This window comes from Synchiropus splendidus, chromosome 4 (genome assembly GCF_027744825.2).
Source record: "Synchiropus splendidus isolate RoL2022-P1 chromosome 4, RoL_Sspl_1.0, whole genome shotgun sequence".
Lineage (NCBI taxonomy): Eukaryota > Metazoa > Chordata > Actinopteri > Syngnathiformes > Callionymidae > Synchiropus > Synchiropus splendidus.
In genome coordinates, this window is record NC_071337.1 from 12,296,095 (window position 1) to 12,313,477 (window position 17,383).

The window sequence follows — 17,383 nt, forward strand, 5'->3', positions numbered from 1 at the left end:
TTTGTTAGAAGAGTGTGGCATTTCTTGGTCTATTTGCATCCAGTTATACTTCTTTGATTTCACTGGATAAATACTGGACATGACCTCCACGTCCATTTATGCGCGGCTGTCTCTTTAAGATCCAGTCTTCGTGTGGCTCCTTGATATTAATAGAGTTGCTGTGTCTTCCTCCTGTGACGTAATGTCCTCAGCCTACAGAGAGACAGGCGGAGAAGTCCTGTCACCGCACAGCGATAACGCTCGTCTGATCCGACATAAAAAAAAAAAAAAAACAGTCATAACAAAGCCCGATAACGAGTTGCGGGTTTGCTGATGTCAGCAGATCCGAGCTCGGGCAGGCTGACTCGTGTGCTATAAATCTGGATCCGGCACCACCAAGAACTCCCATTCACTGATGTGAGGCTGCTAGCCCGCTTGAGCTATCTCTCTTTCCCTCTCAGACCAAAGAAAACAGAGACAGCCAAGACACAGTCACCCCGACCGACATCACCAACAAACAAACAAAAAGCCCCACAGACGAAGCAGCCAGCCTGCCACCATCTTTACAGGCTGAGAAACACACAGGGCAAAGCGGCTAACGCTTGTTTTGATCAACAGGTAAGCTGCTCTTCACAAGACAAATCCACACCGCCACACCACACAGCCGCGATGCACGTTAGTCAAACGCACGTTCACGGACCAGCCTGAAAAATCCGCTCCGTCTCGTTCAAAAAACGGAAGCCGGGTGCTGCTGGCTGTCTGCTCCGGACACACGAAATGTTTGTACTTTTACGACGAGGAGCGGTCTGCGTCTTATGTAACTAACGGCCCGAGCAGCGTCGGTGCGGAAACAGAAACAGGGGGCTCTGCTGCTGAATGAGAGGGAGGAAAAAAAAAGAGCAGCTTCCAATACACATGGCGATTCAGATTTAGTTTAGGACACTTAAACGCAACACTCATACAAATTAGAGGACGGCTACTGCTTTTGCTTTAAAACTTGACGGCTGCGGCAAATGGAGGCGGGAGACGGATCAAGTAGGTGTTTGTTTTTACCAACTTTCCATTTCTTTTGGGATCATTCGAGCGCTATTCCCGGGATGAAAGTTGCTTTGAGGGCTTCTCATCACTTGCTGTGTCACTACTTCGCGCTACTTTTCATTCATTGGCAACTTTTCTGGAGCTAACTTTGATACCCAAAGTTAGGTGAAGTGGCGCCCGTCTTCGTGCCTTGCGATATACAATTTAACCGTTTTTCGGTCGAAAAGTGGGGGAGAATGACCAAAGCGGTTGCGCCTGTCAAGTGATTTACTGGCTGTTGTGCACTTCTTTTGTTAACTTTGAACACATGGTGCATGTGAAATGTCGTAAACAGACCTCCGAACATCCTCTCTTATCATCTTGAAAGGAAGCTCAAGGATACAAATGGCGCATGTCCTTATCAGTTGTTGAACTTTTTGCATGATGGATGCGTGAGGAGTCGCGCTAAACTTTGGGAAAGTCTCTTTCCCCCCCTCCTGTCGCAAGAACTTGTGATGTTCCTTTGAGATAAGGGAGCTGGGTAGGCATGACAACTCTGTGGGGAGAGTAGAGTATGTGAGGCCAGCACAATGAGGCACACACTGCGAGGAAGCTTTTTACACAACCCTTCACAGTTCTCCAAATCTGGCCCCTAGAAGAATCGCCTATGTGTGGACTGACTTGTAATCAACAGATAACCTTGGTATGCTTTTAACATTTGTTATTGCTCCGTACTGTGGCTGTGTGCACTCTGCTTTCTTCTTTAATAGTCAAAGTGGCAGAGTTAGATTTTTAGTCTGTGCAGATTTCTAAACCACAAGTCTTTAAAAGTCTCATAATAATCACTGACAAACATAGTAAAGAAGCGGGAGAGTTATTAGAAAACCTCAGAACAAATGTATTATTTATTAGGTGGTAGTTAACATTGTACGTCTGATTTAACAAGTTGCGGTTTCTGTGTATTTTTGTTGGTCTTTTTTGCGACGCGGCTTTACAATATGGCTTCATGTTAAAGATCAAAATGTTGCGCATAATTTGTGAGAAACACATTTGTCTTGAAGATTGTTTTTTGAATCCATGACTATTTAGAAAACGATTCACAATTTTACATTTTACAATTACAACATGCAGCACCCATAGCTCTGTTCTGAAATTGAAAAAAAAGTTCTGAAATATATATTCATTTTAGATGGAGTTGACAATGACAAAGGCTAATCTTTTTTATTTTTTTTATTTATTTAACTTCATTTAATTTTAAACACTGCTGGGGTTATAAGCGTTTTCTGCCCTTGTTGGGATCATTTAAGGATAATAAGCAAACTTGTTGGTTCACCTGTATGTTGACTTGGCTCTGTTGTTTTATAGACAGACTGTACTTGATAACTTTTGTTGAAAATTCTTAAGGTTTTTTTTAATTTGATGTTGCTTTGCGAAGAAGTAGAGGTTCTGACCAATAAAAATAAATAAATAAATAAAAGTAATGAAAATATGTTTGAATTTCAAAATGAAAGAAAGCCAAGCGTTGGCTGTTAAGACTTGCTTTTAGTATTTAGATTTGTCGAGCATCGTGAAAGTAATTTTACGCAGCTGTATTGAAGTAAGTCAGAGCTTTTGTAAAAAAAAAAAAAAAATCCTCACAATTTAAATTGAGGTTTATTTAATGATATTTCCCACACTGAACAACAAATATGATGTGACATTAAATCAAACCTTTGATATCGCTAAATAAACAGAGGGCATTCAAAATCTGAATGTTAATTAAAAATTGTGTATTTTAGTGTGTGTTTTAGCTCAACATTTTGCTGTGACTTCTCTCTTTGCTGTGTTACAAGCTGAACTTCACATGTTGAACAATGTATTTTATTTCTTCTGCAAGTCTCCTTGTTATAGTTAAAGTCGCCGGTAAAGGCCATATTTGGTTGCCGGGAAATGTGAGCACACATCTGGGAATTGTACTGTAATTTCCCGCCTTCCTTATTCTTTTAATCCTTACCTGTTGAAATGAATGAGTCAGAGTTTAATGGCTGTCCATCAAAATGTAGTCTTTGAAGTTTGTGTTTTCAGTTGCTTCTCTTTCCAGACACAGGATATTATTGTATCTCACAGTCTTGTTCGTAGCAGCTATTAAACGTCAAAACGGTTGACGACTTCCTAAGGAGAACTTCTGCTTGTAAAAGTCTGTCCTGCGTGTATATGTGTGCGAGTGGAAGAGAGAACAGCGGTGATTTTTGGGTGCTCTGTACGTATGTGTGTATGTGCCTAGCTCATATGGCCGCAATATGTGAAGTCTCTGTGGTGAAGAGAAAGTTTTGAGGAGCGCGAGACAGGCAGAAGTGAGAGAGATAGAGAGAGAGCACATGGAGCAGGGAAGTCTGAAATGTCCTGTTCAACTAGCTGGAATGTATCTCCTGTGTTTTATTGACGGTTTGATGTTCTGTAAGACACGAGGAACAACTGTAGTGATTTTGTGGGCTGCCATGCATTTGTCTTTGGTCATTTTAAAGCAGTGCTCAGTCAGAAGAGGAAAAACCCAAAGTGAGCTGGACTAGAAACTCAGATTCTGCAGCCCAGTCATAACAGGCTTTAGAGAAATGTTCTTTGATTGATCAGCGTGACAATATTTCGTTGCAGCGGCGTGCTGTGATTATGGTCTTTAAATAAAATAACCAAGCTTGGCCAGTTCTCAATCATGTATAAATCATAATGCATATATATATATATATATATATATATATATATATATATTGCAACTAGGCTGTAATAAGAAAATAAACATTTAAAGATTGATCCCAGGAAGAAGGTAAATAATAACTAATACGAAGAGATTTGGCTCATGAGACTAATTTATTTATAACTGTTTTTACATGACATTTACATTTTACACATGCTATTTTTTGGAATATTCATGGTTTAATCTGTTGAGTATTTTTGTTTTTTACATCAAAAGTACCAAAATGAAATTCCAGCATATACAAACAGTTGTCAGAAGCAGGAGATGTCACTTTAATTAACAGATATTTCCCTATCTTATCTGGGATCATGTCCTACAAATCAATTTCCCCGCGCTTCTTATTATCTTAATTAGCTGTGGTGTTTGAAGAGAACCGATCACTAATCAATACGACCACCGTTTTAACACAAGGAGTCCAGCGCTCCAAGCATGGTTGCCTTGTTTAAAATATCCGATTGTTGAAGTTTGGTGACCCAGATGGAGGTTATTCATCCAAAGAATCAATGCTAACAGACTATCATACCTTTGTATAGCACTTATCTGCAAAAATGATTGAATGTTTATGGAGGCTTCATGTGATTTGTCTATACTGAACATCTGTGCACCCACATGCTTGCCAACGATAATATCCATGTCAGTGTTCAGCGTTCAGTGACAGATGTAATTACCATAATATGTGCACCGGCACTTTTGCGTTGTAATGCCAGTCGGACTCCCCGAGGACTCAGTGTTTTCAGGAATTGCCCGATTGTTGCTTGAGTAACCACACGCCAATTCTGAATCTATTTTATATTCATTTGACGGCGTCAGTGGAGCACGTTATATCGGTGTGATTCCAGATAAAAGCTTTTCTATCCTGCTGATCCATTTCAAATAAACAACTGGTGAGTCCTAAATTGTCTGAATAAACCTGCCATCTTTAGTGTTTTGAAGGCAGGTACATTGTGTAGAATTATTTCCTATCAAACATGATAAGTATATAATAATATGAAAAAAATGTTACGCAACATCTATTGCAGTATCAGTGATGCTTGACAAACACAAATATAATAAATATATAATAATAAATATTAGCCACATATTTAGTTTCCGTGACAAAAGTAGTCAAAATATATTATTCATTTTTTAAATCTACATAAATTTTTACTTGATAAACCAAAATAAATCATGAGTTTTTCTATTAACCAATGGAACATCACTGGAGTTTTGAGTAACACTCAGGACTTTTTAAAATTGATTTTTTTGGCTTAATTTCTACTGCTTCAATTAACATCGTAAGTCAAGGAGCGACTTTCGGTATATGCAAATCCTGGGTTCCTTATTTTTTTCAAATACAAATCTTTTTGTATCTTGTATGATGCTGATAAGCTGTTGTACTTGACACATTTTGTCGCCCTTTTTGTGTCATACTCCTTGGACACAGACTTTTGGGAATATTTATTTTACTGTCTGGATGGTGATATTAGTCGCTTGTTACTCTGATGATGCAGAGCTTTGAAAGTACGCTCCTGCTGCTGTTACTGGAACTGTGGAAAAGTCTCTGCTGCATGCCCAAAATGTCATCCCCACTCTCTGTCTGTGGTTTGCTCAGCCTTGTTTAGGCTTGAGTTTGTCTCTAATGTCTCTGGTTTATTTAAGACTTTTAAGTCAGCCTTTGAGGCGGCCTGGTTCAGATAACAAGCACATGGTCTTGGTTTATGGTAAAATGATTTCTTTTTTCCTCCCCCCTTGCCCTATTCTAGGGACAGGCAAATCCCAAATATAGGACTTTTTAAAAATATTATTCGTGCAGCGCAGTGACTAAAAAATCCTCTGTGCGCTCGGATTAAGTCGTTTCTGAGCCGATTTAGGCTGTAAAAAGGTGATGACTCAAGCTGTAAACTCCTCCTTCGCCTCCTAAACTAGTTTATGAAGTCACCTGTGTTGAACATTTGACATGTTTCCTGATGTGTGAACATTCTCACAGTCTTTGGCCTGTGAACATCTTAACTGGATGGCGTTCACTGCTGTTTTAAGTGGACTCATTTGTTGGGCAGCGATGTATAATTAACCTTCAAACTGGTTTCGTAATATAAATAATTTATTGTAAAAATTTATTGTGGATAAATGTGTCATCGACATCATGATCATACCAAGCTTGATAAGTTTGGATCATTGTTTAAATCAATTTGGGTTGTTAATGTGAGAGTGAGTGTAACAGTGAGGTAGCTACTTCAGTCAACAACATGTCCACATTCATGTTCATTTTCAAACTCATGGTATTCTCTAAAATCTTTTGGCAGTTAGCAAGGAGTCAATGTTGTTTAGCTGGTTTTTATCTTTAGCATCATATGTTCAGCTATTTTCAGTCATACAAGTATAAGGATAAAAAGTTTTGAAAACAACTATCATCACTATTGTAGCTTTTTTCCATACAGTTTAATAATTTGGATAGTTTTTTTGTATGTTTTTTTTTGCCTGAAAGGTTATAGCAAGGTACATAAATATCAAATGAAATGCAGGGTTCTTGCCAGCGCAGATATGTGGGATTTTGACCCTCACAAGTTATTACTGGGGTGGCCCCCACTGTTCTGAGAAATAAACATGGTGAGAACCCTGAAATCACAGTCCCTGATGAGGTTGAAGATACTGTAACTTCACACCTGAAGAAGAGCTATTCACATCCTAGCCTTGCGTGTTATAATCTTTGAAACAAGCACGTTCGATGGCCCATCTTAACCAGGTAGACTGAACTTGATTTAAAACACTAACTGCTTGAGCACCGTCTGAATTTGAACAATTTCCATTCTTGTTTCAATTTTTGGTTCATAGTGATTCTCAAAGAAGTTCACCTTGTGGCTAACCAAAAGATTTCTGCTGTCTGTGAACCTTTTACTTTTTATAAACTAGTAATCCACTATTACTTACTCAGTTCAGTTCGGTTTCCACACGTACATAAGTGAGCGATATCTACATTTATTTAGCCAGAATTGAACCAAAATAAATCATTCTTTATCGAATCGATTCCAGTAATGCCATTGCTGTATCTTCTGCATTAGTGGAAACATACTGGCAAATGAATGACAAAGCAGAGATCTGCAACTAGGAATTGAAATTTATAAATGTGAATTATTCAATGAGCAGCTGAAATTTTGTCCTGGTTCCAATTGATGCCTTATGACTGATTATTGACCTATTTTTAGCTGTTTAGCTGAATTCCTAAACAAAAGGCTTTACCTTCAGGGTTCTCGCTCGATGTGAATGAGGGTGACACACCACCATGGTTTAAATACGAGCTGCCACGTTTTCAGAAAAATAGTCTCTTTTTGAAGATGAAATCTCTTGTGATCAAAGGTAAATGAAGTGGAAACATCGAAACAAGCAGACAACACATAATGCATTGTGGAAGTGGGGATGAACATGATGCTTTACAGTGTGTTCTCCATGGGAAAAAAGTCCAGAAACAGACTTCATAATTGAATTCCATTGCTCGCCGAACTCGAGTCACGCGCCCGGCCAGACATATGGAGAGAGTGACCACGTGAGGATGTCTTGGATTGGCAACAGCTTTTCTTCTCATGATTAAAAACTTTTTAAATTGTCATCAACTCGCTAGATGTCAGAACTTTTCCCCCAGCTAAACGGTTTCTCTATCGCTTCTTGATGGGCGCCTCCGTCACAGTTCAGAAAAATCTAGGCGGAAACCCTGACCTTGATTGTGCAGCTTGGTTGATGTGGTGTGATAATGGAGGGACGACTGTGTCCACTGTACCTATAAAATTAGGCTATGACTGATAACTTGAAGGGAAGCTGAAAATTTTCTCATGCTACTGTACTGTACTGCCTCAGGGTTCTCCCCAGTGCTTCAGTAGCAGAGGGCCCACATACTCTGGTTTTGACCCCTTTTCAAAATATCTGTGTTTTCAGCTTTTTTTGACAACATGTAGTGGAGTGTGACTCGCAATGTCAGCGCCCCTTCGCTGTCAGTTGAGCCTGACTCTACCTTTTAAGATGGACCATGAAAGATGTGGAGTGTGCTCTGTCATCATTGTCTCTCTCACCCCTGTCGTCATAAACACTGCTTTCTGAGACAACCCCTACGTGGGTAAATATCAAGGGGAGAACTCAGGACTCAGGTTCCATTAAACTAAGGTTTCAGATTCAGTTCAGGATGTTACTTAAACAAGGACATTGATCACAAAATGCATGAATGTCTGTTGTGCAGTGGACCAAGCCGAGTACTGATTGCATGCAAGGGAATGCGTGGTAAAACTAATCTCAAGACATCATACCAGATTACAGTACTGACCTGTCAGAGCATGTCACCCGTCGCCATTACCTTTGTGGTTATGTTCTTCCCATTGTTGGCACTTGAGCTGCTGAAAGAAGTCACCTGACAAGAAAGGGCTTCTGTTCCGGTGCACAAGGACTGCACAGAGCATCACATCAGGACTTGCAGCTACATCGATTTATCATATTTTGACATTCAGTTTTGTTGAGTCAATTACTTGAAGCTTATTTTACCGACTTGTTCCTCAGGTCCTGTTTTGTGGCGAGCTAAAAAGTACATTGCTGCCTACTTTACCTCATTCAAACTTCTGTTGTTATGAGTTTATTGGAAGACTGCACTCCAGTTTCCTTGAGCGCCAGCTTTGACGGTAATTTCTAAACAGTTTTCTCACAGCGCCTGTCAGACAGACAGTGAAATTAGCCACGGAAAGTGTGACAGCGGCATAAGTGGCATAAATTCAAATGTGATTTATGTTGTAAGCTTCTTTGTGTTGAAGCACAGAAAGCTGTGCAGAATGCAGATGGAGCACTATTTTTCCTCAAGTACTGCATGCTTAATTCAGCGAGACTTTTCTCAAGTAGAAGTGGCAGTGTTTTATTGAGAAACCCAGGTGGGACTGTGAGAGTAAACCAGAATTCGAGAATGACTTGCTTAATGTGTAAAATGAGAGAAACGGCTGTCCAACAGGCATGAAGTACTACAAAAGTTTAAACCACAAGAAAAATATCATGGATGAAAAACTAACTCACTAAACTAAAAGTTATGATCAACAATCAATATTTAGAGATTCCCTCACCGAACATCCGGCAGTTATATCTGCAAATATGCAACGTTTTGTTTTTATGTCGTTTTACGGCTGGGTAATGGGAAATATTATCTGGCCTAATGTTGACATTTTATCTACTCATTTTTTTAACCACCTGTAGTGTGAACCAACAACGGTCTTTAGTCATGTGCCATGGTTAAGGCAGAAGCTTCCTTACAATATACAGCATAAGTTCCCTAAGATGCTCCTCCATATTAAAGTGAAATGGGCGTAAATTGACTTAAATATGTGAAATGAATTGAACCCTTGTGAAATCAGATCAATTTGGGGAATCAGAATGAAGATTCAGGTGTACGTTTCTTTTAATGGCACCCTCTTTAGGACTGCCTAAAGACGGGTATCTTGCAATACGATCTAGACATAGGAGGTGCGATACAATACATTGCTATATATTGCAACACTGTAAGTTCAGCAATGTATTGTTACAAGACTCATCATCTAAGGGGGGAATCTGATAATGCAGTACAATATTATGTACACAATGTCAGTCCAGACAGACTTTCAGGCGGACAGAGGAATGAATCACTGATCAGCAAAATAACTCCAGCGTACAGGAAGGAAACTTTCGTATTAAACACGTCACAAATGCAGCAACATACCTTGCTATGTATTAAATATTGATATAGCCAACATAAAATACCGAGGCAATATCAAACAAGTATTGTCAATATCTCAGCAAAAATCAAGTATCAAGTATCGCAATATTTGAGCATACTGATATTTTCTTATACCTCTAACCCTCTTTGGTGACCAAATGGTGAAAGGTGAAGTTTAGAATATAATCTGTGGTTGGCTTTGGTTTTTGAAACATCAAGGTTTAAATTTTGTCATTGAATGCATCGACTAAAGTTGACACTTTAATGATTATACTCTTTAATGTGTGTTAGAATACGAACTTTCTTCATGCACCTTAAAACGTGTATTTGTATTAAATTTTGTCCCACAACATGCTATCCTTCACAGCAGTTTTGCTGGCGATGATTGCTGAAACTTAAATCAAATATCTCGATTAAGATCGTGGATAACTTTTGTGATGTTCGGCTCACAGCTGTCTGGCATGCGCAAGCACGCACATTAACTTGAGTGCGCGCCCATACACAATCATACAGTCTCACACAGAGTCTCTGAAACCCATTAGTATTGTAGTCTGGGTTCTGGCTAAAACATCTGGTGGCTGAGAAACTTATCAAAGTAGTCTTTGTCCTCGCTGCGTGCACACCAGTGTGTCCGTCTGTGCGAGCGGTGTGTGTGTGAGTGAGTGTAATAAGGGGCAGACATTTTATGGAGTCTTGGCAAATTAAAGCTATGATTTAAACGATGAACGTGCTGTTTTTTTTTCCCCCCTATTAAAACGATTTGCCACATTTGCCTTTGCAGCTGGTCTCTAGTTGGACTTCAGCGAGACAAAACATAGAAATGAGGTGGCAAGTGTGATTCCTAAATGGCCACTCCTGCCAGTATTATTTATTCATTTAACCCAGACCAGCTACCCTGCAGTGCCGAGATTGCAGGGATAACGCAGAGGGATATTTGACAGCCCTCCAGCATGCCTCTGGTCCGACTTGACATTTTGCCCCAAACACTGAGAAAAGCACAGAAAAACGATCTCTAGCTAACCGTCTCACCTGTTCTCCGCAGGATCGGGTCAGGCTTTGTTTGCTGATACTGTTAAATAATCATGCAGTAGCAGCTTTTGGGCTTCAGAGGGTACAGCCCTGTAGACAGTTTGAGCTGACGCCCTCAGGGCTTGTCTTCAAACCACATAAACTTTGAAAAGAAGAAGGCAGAGATTTTCTCTTGCATCACTTAAGAGCTACTTTTTGGCATATTTTAAGGTGTGCCATCTTTGTTCCTGTTCAGGACTCATTGTGCTTGGCTGGCTTTTATCAATTAAGTAACCGTCATGAAAATGTTTCTAACAGAAGGTTTAACAAAATAGTCCTTTGTTTTTACCTCACAATATATTTTAAGTGACACATAATGTCATAATTATTCTACCTAAAACGTTTTATTCTGTGTTATGCCTTAAATATTTCCATGGTGAGGCTTCATGAAACAGTGTCTTCATTTTCAGAGCCCACCTGATGACACTATCTGCTCTAAAATCTTTGAAGAAAACGAGGATAAAAAGTAACACATTGTCAAGTTTGGATACCCTTTAGTCTCTCAGACTACTCTAAAGGCCCATTTCAGCTCAAGATTACGTACAAATCTGGATGAAGCCTACTGTCAGTGCTCGCTTCGTCTCTTCATTTCAGCATGTGTCCACAAAGCTTACGGATACAGACCAAATGGAGCAGAGTCACCGGAAACTGCAGGGGGCGGTGTTGCAGTTACTACCCGATATGTAGCTCCAGTGAGACGCAAAGAAGATATAACAATGGCAGAAATTCTCCGTCCTCCAGTCGCATCCCCAACCACTGCCTTCTGCAATGCTCTCTCTATTTTGTGCATTAGAAGTGCATTATCAATGTTTGTTTGGGAGTTTGTCATTGGCATAAACTTTTGACTCTGGGCTGCTCCCCTGGTGGATTTATTGGTGAACAGCAACACCAATGCAAAGAACTCATGAAGTTATATGATCAGTGACGGTAACATCATTTGAAAATCAACGTGAAAGGAAAAAAAAAAGATGAAAATTGGAAAATGTGTACAACATTTTGGGTCCTGAAAGATGAATTTGTTCACCAAAGCAACTGAAACCAATAAAGCCAATACTGACTGTATTATACGACGTATAGTGTTTGAAGTAAAATATCAAAATTTGATTCATATTGGTCTATCTATCAACTGTCAAAACATATATTTAAATAGATTCTTTGTTTTATTCTTATCCTGTGCTGAGTGGAAGTTTTTACTTATGAATCGAAATTATATTAGGCTAGACCGACCACCTTTTTATTTTTTTTATTATGATGAGGATCAGATGGGGGATATTTGTCATTGTCTGCATGTAGTCCTTTCTTCCACTGGAAAAGTGTACTTTCATGTGTCAGGGTATATATATATATATGTGTGTTTTGAAGTCTGAAGAAGTGGATTCACAGATAGATGGATGCCAGTAGGAGGGAGGAGGTTCTTTTTTGAAATGGAAATTCAGGGGGCACACATGTGGGGGTCTTTGAGACTTTTGTGGAGGGAAGATGAGAAGGTGGGTGTCAGAGGCCCATAGTCAGAAGTGTGTGTGTGTTGAGGTCTCTGAATTGGGGGTGGCGGGTGGGTGTTAAAGGAAACTGTCAACGTAAAATGGGAATGGGGCGGATGCATGGCATGAGATAAGGAAATAAAACTTTTAGTGGTCAGTTGTACAGTGGGGAATATGTTCGCCCTATTAAAATGCTTCAACAGCAATCATATTTAAAGGTCTAAAAAGCCAAGGAGATTGAGGGACCTATTTCAATAGAGTGGGAGGAGGACCAAAAGTGTCGAGTGAATGAGGGCTAAGACCCCTTAGTATAGTCCCAAACTTTATGGCTGACAGTTAAATTTTGTGTGTGTGTGTGTGTGTGTGTGTGTGTGTGTGTGTGTGTGTGTGTGTGTGTGTGTGTGTGTGTGTGTGTGTGTGTGTGTGTGAGTGTGTGAGTGTGTGAGTGTGTGAGTGAGTGAGTGAGTGAGTGAGTGAGTGAGTGAGTGAGTGAGTGAGTGAGTGAGTGTGTGTGATAGCACAGCGGGGGCCGAACAGTTTGCTCTCCAGCGTGGCTTTTTGACTTCTAGTGCTTCACACACAAATTGTCCTTTACCCAGTCTTTCACCTAGCTGCGAGATTTCGCCTCTTTTTTTTCATGTCAACTCTGTTGCTCTTCAAGACTTTGTTGGGAGACAGTGAAGTCATTACATGGCTGTAATCTGTTTAGCTTGTGTCAGTGTCATTGCTTTTATTTCATGTCTCGATCTGGAATATTTTTGTGTTAGTGACATAAATCGTGGAAAAACATGATTACACACCAGAAAACGGGAATAAACATTTTTGTGCGAGAAACCTGTAGATAGTCATGTGATGTAATTGCAAGTCTCACCTCTCCACTAGTGTATTAGCTGGATGAAACACAGGCACTCAAGCATGTTTGAGTCCCCTGACATATGTTTCAGGTGTTCCAATTTTTGACATTAAGGTTTATGTATTTAATCACCTCCTATTCTTTGTCTGAGAGGCTTGCAATAAATCAGAATTTTCATTCCTGTGGTCCCGTATGAAGAACTGGTCTCAATTTCAGACTATGGTTGATGTTTTGACATGCTGTAATAGACTGCGTGGGGCAGTGGAGGATGATCTATGGGATGTCAAAAGTTTTGATGCGCTCGCCTACAGTTTGAGTGGTTCTTCAGTCTGAGTTTGCGTTCCAAGTGTAGCTCAGCAGACTTCATAAAAGTTGTCTGAGGCAGTACAGTTGATGTAATCCCTCTTTTACCTGCGTGCTTTTTTCAAGACTAAAAATTAATATTTTAAAATTGCACAATGATACTGTAAGATGTATCATAAAATCAAAACATTCACAATCACAAAATCTGTCTGTCAAAAAAAAACTTTGCACAATTTCCCATTGTATAATAGGTTGAAAATGTGAAACGAAAGCCCTATAGAGTTTGGTTGAACACTCATTGCAAACTGAAATTGCTCTCCAACTTTTGAAGAACTGAAACTTAAACACTGCAGACTTTGGATCACGCAATGAAACGTCAACGTGTCGATGGTCAGAACCGGCGCTTAATATTTTCACACTGTTGACAACAAAGAAATGATCAAATAAAGAGGAAACGTGATATATAGGTCGGAAAGTCAAAATCATTTCCACTTGTGTTAAACGGTTCCTGTTCGGTCACCAGCTGACCGGGCAGTGAGCCGCAGAGTCGGTGCAGTCAACGCTGAAAGTGGAGGATTGTGTTGTCAGATTTTTCTTGCTGCTTTGAGAATGTGGGAGTGGGTTGCCAGAATTTTGTCAGTGGTCTCGCAGAATCCATTTCACTTCAGCGTCGCATTTTTGTATTTGAAAAACACATTCTGCGACATTGCGTTGTTGATTTGAAGTTAAAGTCATCCTTCAGGCTGCACTGCACAATGTTTGATAGCGTCACATGCCTTTTTTTTCACTATTCGGCTGAATGTATTTCACCTCTGAATGTTCAGTCCATCCCTACATAAGGTTGAAAGCTATGCATTTCAACATACTTTTTGTTCTTTTGTTGTAGAAACCTTGACATTTCTCTTATAACATTTTTGCTGTCATTACAGTATATTACGCTATTAGAACATTCAGTTCCTTTCATGTCATGAACTAAGCACTCAATGATGACTCATCAGTAGCAAGTTGTTTTTTATTCACTGTTCCATATTTCAAATCCATCTTTATTAAATGATTCTGACTGGAAACAGTCACAGTTTGATGTGGCTCCTTGTCCAAAGTGAAAACCATCTTGTATATATTCGTTCAAACACCCACTTTTTGTGTCCTGATAGCAAGCGGCAGGGAAACACTGCTTCACTTGGCCAGTACGCAAGTAGAAAGCTTCTGGAAGGGAATAGAAAGTCAACATTGTGGCTTGAAAATGTTCCGTTGTGTGTCACTCTGTGTACATGTGTTTGTGTGCTTCTAAAATTTGTCCAGACATTTTTCCCGTTGAGTCTGCTGCTTGCAGGAAACGTCCGATTCTCCCGTATTGGAAAGTCTGCGTGCATCTCTGCATGTATCATTGTGCGCACAGAAATGTCGATCCCGCTCATGCAGCGGGGTATTCATCATCGTGTGTATCACTGTGGTTGAAGATTCTGTTAACCCAGCAACCGGCCAAACTGTTAAGCGTACACACTTATGCGTGTTTCAAATCTTCACCTCCTTACACAGGTGTTGTGCATGTTTGTGTGAGGTTGCACGTCTTTGGCAGCCCTGTATTTTTTTTTCCGATTTGTTTTTATAGCTTTTTTTTTCAAAGTGGAAAAGACAGCTTGGCAAGAGTCAACAATCAACAAGTTCATTTACACAGCTACTAGTTCCTTCCATGACGCCCGTGACTGCTACTGAGTTACAGTTTGTTCTCTCTGTTTGATGTGTGACAGTCTGAGGTTACCGAGTTCAGCATCTGAGATTGTCTGTGTGGCGCACAGCATCCTGTAAGTACGACTCAAGTTGTCTTATATGTTCAAACGCCATGCAGGGATGATTTTCCTCCCATATCACCAAGTAATTCAGGAGTGGGCGGTTACATTTACAAAGGGCTCATGTTATCTACTGTAGTGTGGGGCCTTCAAGCCAATCATGTATATTTTTATGAAAACTGAAAAAAAAAAACAAAAAAAAAACAACCGGGAAAAAAGGAAGATGTTTTTAGATGCTTGTTCATATATATTGGAAAATGTTTTTTCAAATGCAAGTTCCCCATCTCTTTATGAGTAGATTTTTTTTCTAGAAAAATCTCTAAAGAAACATAATTGCTAGAAGACAGGAAAATATTCACACAACCCAGCGAACATGTAAAGAGAGGGACTGGGTGAGGACAGCTGAAGATTGGGGGGATAATTACTTCTCTTGTAAAAAAAATAAGCGTTTTTTTGTCACCTATTCAATAAATCAATGTGATCACTACTTCTGTCCTCCCTGTTATGTCGTGTCGGATGGGAGTTCAATTTCGTTGTTACTACTTGTGGTACAATGACAATAAAGGCTATTCCATATTCCATTCCATTCCAAATGTCCACATTGGAACGCTTCTAGATTGGCTGCATTCCATTCCATTTTGTTAAAAATTGTATTATTATTTATTTAGTTTTATAAGTGGTGTTAACCGGGGAGCCCGAGGATCAGTCCGACCTGCATCTCAAACGTGTCCTCTGGCTCACCCATCCACTTCCAGCTTGACTGGATCCACTTTGCTTTTCATCCACAGACTCCCTCCCTGAACCATCTAATCTGGTTTAAGTTTACTACCGTCAAAGATGTTGACAATATTTTAGTAACTAACTGACTGCTGGGATATTTCATACAATGACTTGATATTGTGCACTATTTTGTGGTACCTTAAATGTGTTTAATTGCGTCATTTATATTTACTTTGCGTGTTAATACCACTTTGAATGTTTATTTTACATGGAAACGTAACTTTATCCCTGACTCCATCTCTTCCGTGCATGGGTCATGCGTGCAGAGACTACTAAAAAGTGAAGACGTTCGATCCCTGAGTCAACATGGCAACAAAGGAACGCGTCAATGCCGAAATTAATCTCTGTATTTTCTCACAGTGACACAAAGGCGTAGCACTCCTGTAGTTTTAATTCTACATGTGAAAAATCTGGTTCATCAAGGTTCCTAATTTATTGCTAAGAGAATGTGAATGTTGGCAGAAATCTATTCTGCTCATCTGTTGTGTACAACTCATCAGTAAAGCATTCTGACTGCTCGTTCTTGGCGCTACACACGAACCATACAGACTTGCTGGTGTAATTTCTTTTCCAGATAAATTTAAAATTTAAACAGCAGCCTGGCTGTATAGACCTGCATTACAGGATTATTCAAGTTATTCCAGAAAAACTGTGCGCCACACTCATTTATATGTGTCGGAAACCCTGCTTCTATTTGGTCATTGATAACAGATATAAAAAGTTTTCATTTGAAGAAATTCACTGAAATATATGTTTTCTTAAATTCTAATCCCGAAGAGACACTTAGTGATATATCCTCTAACTTAGTTCGAGGCTTCTGGAAGTTACTCTAACAGTGTTGTCACCTTTCAATATCACTGCAATTGCCTGTCAATGTTTCACCTTTCCGCTTCCCACTTACTCCCCACGTACTCAAAGTATGCAAAAAGGCCTCACTTCTATTATATTTTCATATTCCATGTTAACATCAATGAGACCCTTTATGTAAAATCCGTCTTACAATTGACTTTCATACCTGATTATCCACATAATGTATCGTAAAATATTTTGTTTCCAATTTCCAACATAGAGATTTGTATTTTTTTAAACTCTATACATAACTATACATAACTATATATAACTATACAGTGGTTCATCAATCAGAAGCAATATTGTGAGGGGAAACATTTAAATATAAGATGTGAAGTAACATAAATGCTCAGTTTGTATGGCTCACACCACACGAAAAGAAAAACACCCAAAAAAGGCAGATAAAGTTGATGAAGAATCTATATCTGACACACCCTTTTACATATGTAAGCGTATCAGAAGGTGTTGAGGGTTGTTAACCTCGGGTTGTAAAATCCGAAAAAAACCCCAAAACATTATGTGAACATTAGAATAGATGTGTGATGGAAGTAGTGTCTCGCTGGCGCGTGTGTGCGCGCATAAAGGAGAGTTGTTCAGTGAGTGTGTGTGTGTGTGTGTGTGTGTGTGTGTAATCATGTACGTCAAGCCGTCATGAATGGTGTGTTTGAGACAGAGCGGAGTGTGGAGTTCCTCGGGCTGGACCAAATTGGAAACAGAAAAACAAACATTCCCTAGGAACACCCCCCTGCTTTCTCTCCAGCTCCGCCACCCCCCCTGCAGCCCCCGCCCCATCACCCTCACGTCTGCTGGCTAGCGCCTCAGTCCGACCTGTCTGAGACA

The 17,383-nt window shown here is 39.7% G+C and overlaps 1 protein-coding gene across 5 annotated transcripts in view; it reads left to right on the forward strand.

Moving 5' to 3' along the window:
* The first annotated feature begins 223 nt into the window (after window positions 1–223).
* trps1 (trichorhinophalangeal syndrome I) overlaps window positions 224–17,383 on the forward strand; it is a 101,074-nt gene continuing 83,914 nt past the window's right edge. Inside the window, exon 1 of one of the 5 annotated variants that reach the window (XM_053862135.1) lies at window positions 224–597. The gene's annotated coding sequence lies outside the window, so the exon portion shown is untranslated. Of the gene's footprint in view, window positions 598–646; window positions 1,015–1,035; window positions 1,700–17,383 lie in introns of those variants that run through there. The other 4 variants (XM_053862138.1, XM_053862134.1, XM_053862139.1 and 1 more) reach the window with 4 other exon arrangements.